Raw genomic sequence first — 6,416 nt, 5'->3', positions numbered from 1 at the left:
GATCTCGGCTCACCGCAACCTCCGCCTCCTGGGTTCAGGCAATTCTCCTGCCTCAACCTCCTGAGTAGCTGGGATTACAGGCACGCACCACCATGCCCAGCTAATTTTTTTTTTTGTATTTTTAGTGGAGACGGGGTTTCGCCATGTTGACCAGGATGGTCTCGATCTCTTGACCTTGTGATCCGCCCGCCTCGGCCTCCCAAAGTGCTGGGATTATAGGCTTGAGCCACCGCGCCCGGCCCTCTTTCACCATTTCCTAAAACTAAAGGGGGCCTGGCTGTGTCGTAAGCCCCAGTTACCCCAGGGGAGGTTGAGCAACCTGTGGCTTCCCGATACACACGGACACGGCTCCCTACCTGTGTTTCCCTTCTGGCCTCAGGAAGAGACACCCGCCTTGCGCCACCGAGGCTCCTGCCAGGTGCTCGAGATGACGGACTAACACTGATGTGGAGGTTCAAATTCCAAGAAACACAGAAATAGCCCAGTCACAGTGCATCTGGGAGAAAACCCCAGACAAGGAAGTCCTTTGCAAGCCCAGTGGTCTGGGCCAAAGAAAAAGACTCAGCCCTGCAGAAACAGTGAGGCCTCAGGGGACGCCTCAAGGGAGGGGAGGAACTCGCATGGAGACCCTGAGTGCTGGGGTTTGGCCGGCCACAGAGGCTCATGCCCGTAATCCGAGCCCCTCCCTTGGGAGGCCAAGGCAGGAGGATCACTTGAGCTCAGGAGTTCAAGTTTAGCCTGGGAAACATAGCAAGACCCCATCTCTCCAAAAAATAAAAATTAGCCGGGTGTGGTGGCACATGCCTGTAGTCCCAACCACTTGGGAGGCTGAGGCGGGAGGATCGCTGTGCCCAGGAGGTAGACGCTGCAGTGAGCTGAGATTGCGCCACTGCACTCCAGCCTGGGTGACAGCGCGAGACCCTGTCTCTAAGTAGAAAAAAGAAAGCAAAAAAACCGTGCGAGGTTTTGTCCCAATTCCAGCCTGGCTGTGGACCTTCAGCTTCTCAGCCCCTTTCTGGGCCTCAGCTATAAAACGACGGGCCTGGAGCGGGGGAAGCGGGCAGACGGTTCTCCTTCAGACTGCGGAGGGCAGGGACTTGCCTCACCCCACACAGAACTGCTTGTTTCTGTTCTGAGTTAAGGCTTCCTTTGGAAGGAAAGGTGCTTAGGCTCTGTGGCCGGAAAGTCACAGGTCTGGTCCATCCAGAAAATTCTAAGCTCCAAGAACTTAGAATGTAGGCCTAAGCATGCACTTGGAGCCAGGCAGCTTGAGTTCAAATCCTGCTGCTGCCATGTGCTGGCTGTGTGACCTTTGACAACATGCCTGACCTCTCTGGGCCTCTATTGCCAAGTGTGTAAAGTGGAGATGACAGTGTTTCCCTTATAGGGTTGCTGGGAGAGCGGTGACTGGTGGCCCATGTGACTGTGACTGTTGGTTAGACGACTATAATTCTGTGACTCACATTCCACCCACCCTCCACTGCCCATCCCCTCCCCACACCCCCACTGTGTTGTGGAATGGAGCTCAAAGAGTGAAATGCTTCTGTGTCACAAAAACGTGTGTTTCCTGGAGGTTACAAGGAAGAGAAAGTGCCAGTAGGTGACCCCGAAGTCACAGGGTATTTGTTTATTATGGACTTTTCCTCCCCTGCTCCTGACCAGAACATAAACTCCAAGGGAGTTGGGACCCCTATCTTGTTACCCCAGTTCTAGCTCCTGAAATGGTGCTTGGTTCCTGGGACGTCACTTGAAGGGGGTGAGAGAGCTGCCGGATGACGTCAGGAATCAGCCAGACCTGGTACAAATTTCACCTCTAGTCACCTTCTTGCTGTGTGCCTCGAGGCACATTACTTAACCTGTCTGGGCTTCAGATGCCTAATCTCTAAAACAGCTGGATCCTGGAAGGAGAAAATGAGATGGTGGATGCAAAAGTGTTTTGACATTCCAGGGCCCAGCATGCAGTGGGTACTCAGCTTGTGTTCCCATCATTTCCTTCCTCCTCCCCACCCTCCTCCCCCCTCCCCACCCTCCTCCCCCCAACTGCTCCTCCCCTCTTTCTCCCCCCTCCCCTGTTCTCTTCCCCCTCCCCCTCCCCCTGCCCTCTCCTCTTCCCTCTCACCCTCCTCCCTCTTACCCAGTTTCTTCCCCCTCCTTTCCCTCCTCCTCTCTCTTTCCTCCTCTCCTCCCTCCTCCCTCTCCTCCTCCCCCTCTACTCTCCGTCCTCCTCTTCCTCCTCTCCCCCTCCTCCCGTTCCTCCCCCTTCTCCTCCTCATGCTCCTCCTTCCCCACCCCTCTCCTCCCCCTACTTCCTCCTTCTCCTCCTCCTCCTCCTCCTCCTTTGGGGGTTCATTCCGCATCAGAGACCAGTTGCTATGACCTGGGTATTTTTTGTTAAATAGAAACACAAGCAGGCAGCACAATTCCTGTAGCCAAGAGGGCACTGTGTGTCATTAAGGGGATCAGGCCTCCCATCTGGGGAACACGCTCTCTCTGTGGTTTACAGGGCCCCTGTCCTGAAGCAGGTAATTGGGGCCTCACTCTGGGCAGGTGGGAAAGGCCCCACCTGCCATCCGGCTGGGATGCTTCTCCTGGCCCTGGTGAAGACGGAGGCCCAGCCAGTTCTGGAATGCTCTCCCATGCCCCAAGGGGAAGGGTTGACCCATTAATTACAGGGCCTGGGAAGCTCACCTGGGCCTCTATCTGGGCCACTCGCTGCAGGAGCCATCACCCACAGACGATGAGCAGGAACTGCCCGTGGACTTGGAGCCAGGCCACCTGCAGACTCGTATCTCCTGTCCCGGCAGAGGCGGATCTCAGGGGAGCACTGCCAGATGGAATCCAGGATGCCTAGTACACATGAATTCCAGAGAAACAGCAAATGATTGTTTAGTTTAAGTATGTCTTACGCAGTACTGGGGACACATTACAAATCTGCAGCATTTGGGACATGCTTAGACAAATGACAAACAGTCATGTGCGGCTTCTCTGGGATTCAGATTAACTGGGCATCCTGCACAGTTACGTGCTAGATCCAGTAACACGCCTTAAAGCCTCCCTCTGCGCGTGAGCTCACCCTGTTTCAGCTCTGTCTTGGCAGCAGCAGAAACAAAGGGTCTGGCCAGGGTCAGGGCCAGGCTACTGAGCCAGGATCGGGGTTGGGGTGCAACCCCAGGCAAGCTTCCTGGCCTCATCTGCATAATGCAGCTGGAAGAATCCCTGGTACATGGGCCTTTTGCAGGATAAAGCGTGTGTGATGTCGGTAGGAAGCATGCTTTGGCAATGGAAAGGTGTTGTGGAAACATGAGTGACCGGAATTCCTTGTTAATGGGTAACGCAGACCAGTCAGTGGGGACTGTTTACTGGCAACTGGGTTCCTTTTTGGGAAATCAGTTTTTTATTTGAAACGGAGTTTCACTCTTGTTGCCCAGGCTGGAGTGCAAGGGCGTGATCTCGGTTCATCGCAACCTCTGCCTCCCAGGTTCAAGTGATTCTCCCCTCAGCCTCCCGAGGAGCTGGGATTACAGGCGCCTGCCACCATGCCCGGCTAATTTTTTGTATTTTTAGTAGAGATAGGGTTTCTCCATGTTGGTCAGGCTGGTCTTGAACTCCCGACCTCAGGTGATACGCCTGCCTCGGCCTCCCAAAGTGCTGGGATTACAGGCGTGAGTCACCGTGCCTGGCCAGAAATTAGTTTTTTTAAATAACCAACTTGTGTTTTTTCTTGAAACATTAGAAAATGGAGAGTAGCAAAAGGACGAAAAATTCCCTACTTTCATTACTCAGGGACAGTTATTTATAGCATTTTTTTTTTTTTTTTTTGAGACAGAGTCTCACTGTGTTGCCAGGCTGGAGTGCAGTGCCATCATCTCAGTTCACTGCAGCCTCCGCCTCCCAGGTTCAAATGATTCTCCTGCCTCAGCCTCCCGAGTAGCTGGGATTACAGGCTGCGCCACCATGCCCGGCTAATTTTTGTATTTTTAGTAGAGACGGGGTTTCACCATGCTGTCCATGCTGGTCTCAAAATCCTGTCATCAAGTGATCCACCCACTTCGGCCTCCCAAAGTGCTGGGACTACAGGCATGAGCCACCATATCTGGCCTCTATAGCATTCTTTTTTCTTGAAAAACTTTTCCTCCAGATATGTATGTATTTTTTTTCTTTGTAACAAAATAAGTGGGATCACAGTCTGCATTCTTTTAGGAAACCAGTTTCTCCCTCTCTGGCCACTTCATGTCTGAAGTTTCAAATACACCTGGAGGGAAAACGTCTTCCTTTTTGGTCCTTGTGATTCTTGGGGTATTGTTGGCTGTCCTATAAAACCATGGCCTGCCTGACCTCCTCCTGCTATGCCCGCATAGATGCCTGGTTTACTTCTTTTTTTTAAAGTTGAGATACAATTCTCATAATAAATTTTAACATTTTAACTATTTTAAACTTTACAGTTCAGTGGCATGTCGTGTTTTGCAATCATCACCAATATCTAGTTCCAGAATCTTTTTTTTTGAGACAGGGTCTCACTCTGTCACCCAGGCTGGAGTGCAGTGGCACCACCTCGGCTCCCTGCAACCTCTGCTCCCAGGCTCAAGCGATCCTCCACCTCAGCCTTCCAAGTAGCTGGGACTACAGTCATTCGTCATCATGCCCAGCTAATTTTGTATTTTTTTGTACAGACAGGGTTTTGACATGTTACCCAGGCTGGTCTCAAACTCCTGCCCTCAAGCAGCCTGCCCACCTCGGCCTCCCAAAGTGCTGGGATTATAGGCGTGAGCCACTGCATCCAGCAGGACATTGTTATCACCCTAAAAAGAAACCTCATACTCTTGGGTGATCACCCCCGGATCCTTTCAGCACGGATTCACTTTCTCTGTCTACCGATTTGCCTGTTCTGAACATTTCATGTAAATGGAATCATATGACATGTGGCTTTTGATATCTGGTTTCTTTCATTTTATAAAATGTGCTTGAGGTCCTTCTGTGTTGTGGATCAGTACTTCATTCTTTTTTCTGGCCAAATCATTCAATTCTTTTGTGGCCAATACTCGTGGTAGAGATATATTACATTTTGTCTATCCATTCATTCACTGAGGGACATCTGAGTTATCTCTACCTTTTGACTACTGCGAATAGTGAGTGATGCTATTAACATTCTCATGCAAGTTTTCAAGTACTTGTTTTCAGTTCTTTTGTGTATATACCTTGGGATGGAACGGTAACTATAGCATTTTACGTTCCCACCAGCAATGGAAGGTTTCAGTTTCTTCACATCCTCCCCAATATTTATTTTCCATTAATTTTTTTATTTTGAGATGGAGTTTCGCTTGTCTCCCATGCTGGAGCACAGTGGTGCAATCTTGGCTCACTGCATCCTCCACCTCCTGCATTCAAGCGATTCTCCTGCCTCAGCCTCCCGAGTAGTTAGAATTACAGGCATCTGCCACCACACCTGGCCAATTTTTGTATTTTTAATTGAGACAGGGTTTCACCATGTTGGCCAGGCTGGTATCCAACTCCTGACCTCAAATGATCTCCTCATCTCGGCCTTCCAAAGTGCTGGGATTACAGGTGTGAGCCACTGTGCCCGGGCAAAACTTTTTTTGTAGCTATCATAGTGGTTATGAAGAGGTATCTCGTTGTGGTTTTGATTTGCATTTCCTTGCTGACTAGTGATATCTCACATCTTTTCACATGCTTCTTGGACATTTGTATATTTTCTTTGGGGAAAGGTCTATTCAAGTCTTTTGCCCTCCACCTTTTTTTTTTTTGGAGACAGGCTCTTGTTCTGTCATCCAGGGTGGACTGCAGTGACATGATCTCTACTCACTGCAGTGTTGACCTCCCAGGCTCAGGTGATCCTCCCGCCTCACCTCCCTAGTAGCTGGGACCACAGGCGTCTACCACCATGCCTGGCTAATTTTTGTATTTTTAGTAGAGACAGGGTTTCACCATATTGGCCAGGCTGGTTTTGAACTTCTGACCTTGTGATCTGCCCGCCTCGGCCTCCCAAAGTGCTGAAATTACAGGTGTGAGTCTCTGCACCTGGTCCCAGTGCCCATTTTTAGACTAGGTTGTGTGTTGTCTTTTTATTGTTGAGTTGCAAACGTTTTTTATATAATCTGAATACTAGACCCTTATCAGATATATGATTTGCAAACATTTTCTTCCCTTCTGTGGGTTGTCTTTTTACCCTCCTGATAGTGTCCTTTGATGCACAAAAGTTTTCCATTCTGATGAAGTCCAATTTATTTTTTTTATTGCTTATGCATTTGTTTCCATATTTATGAAACTGTTGCCAGATCCAAGATCATTAAGATTTATGCTGTAGGCCAGGCGCGGTGGCTCAAGCCTGTAATCCCAGCACTTTGGGAGGCCGAGGCGGGTGGATCACGAGGTCAAGAGATTGAGACCATCCTGGTCAA

This window comes from Cebus imitator, unplaced genomic scaffold, assembly GCF_001604975.1.
Source record: "Cebus imitator isolate Cc_AM_T3 unplaced genomic scaffold, Cebus_imitator-1.0 Scaffold122, whole genome shotgun sequence".
Taxonomy (NCBI): domain Eukaryota; kingdom Metazoa; phylum Chordata; class Mammalia; order Primates; family Cebidae; genus Cebus; species Cebus imitator.
The sequence above is the reverse complement of the archived record's forward strand: the minus strand, read 5'-3'. Positions refer to the sequence as shown.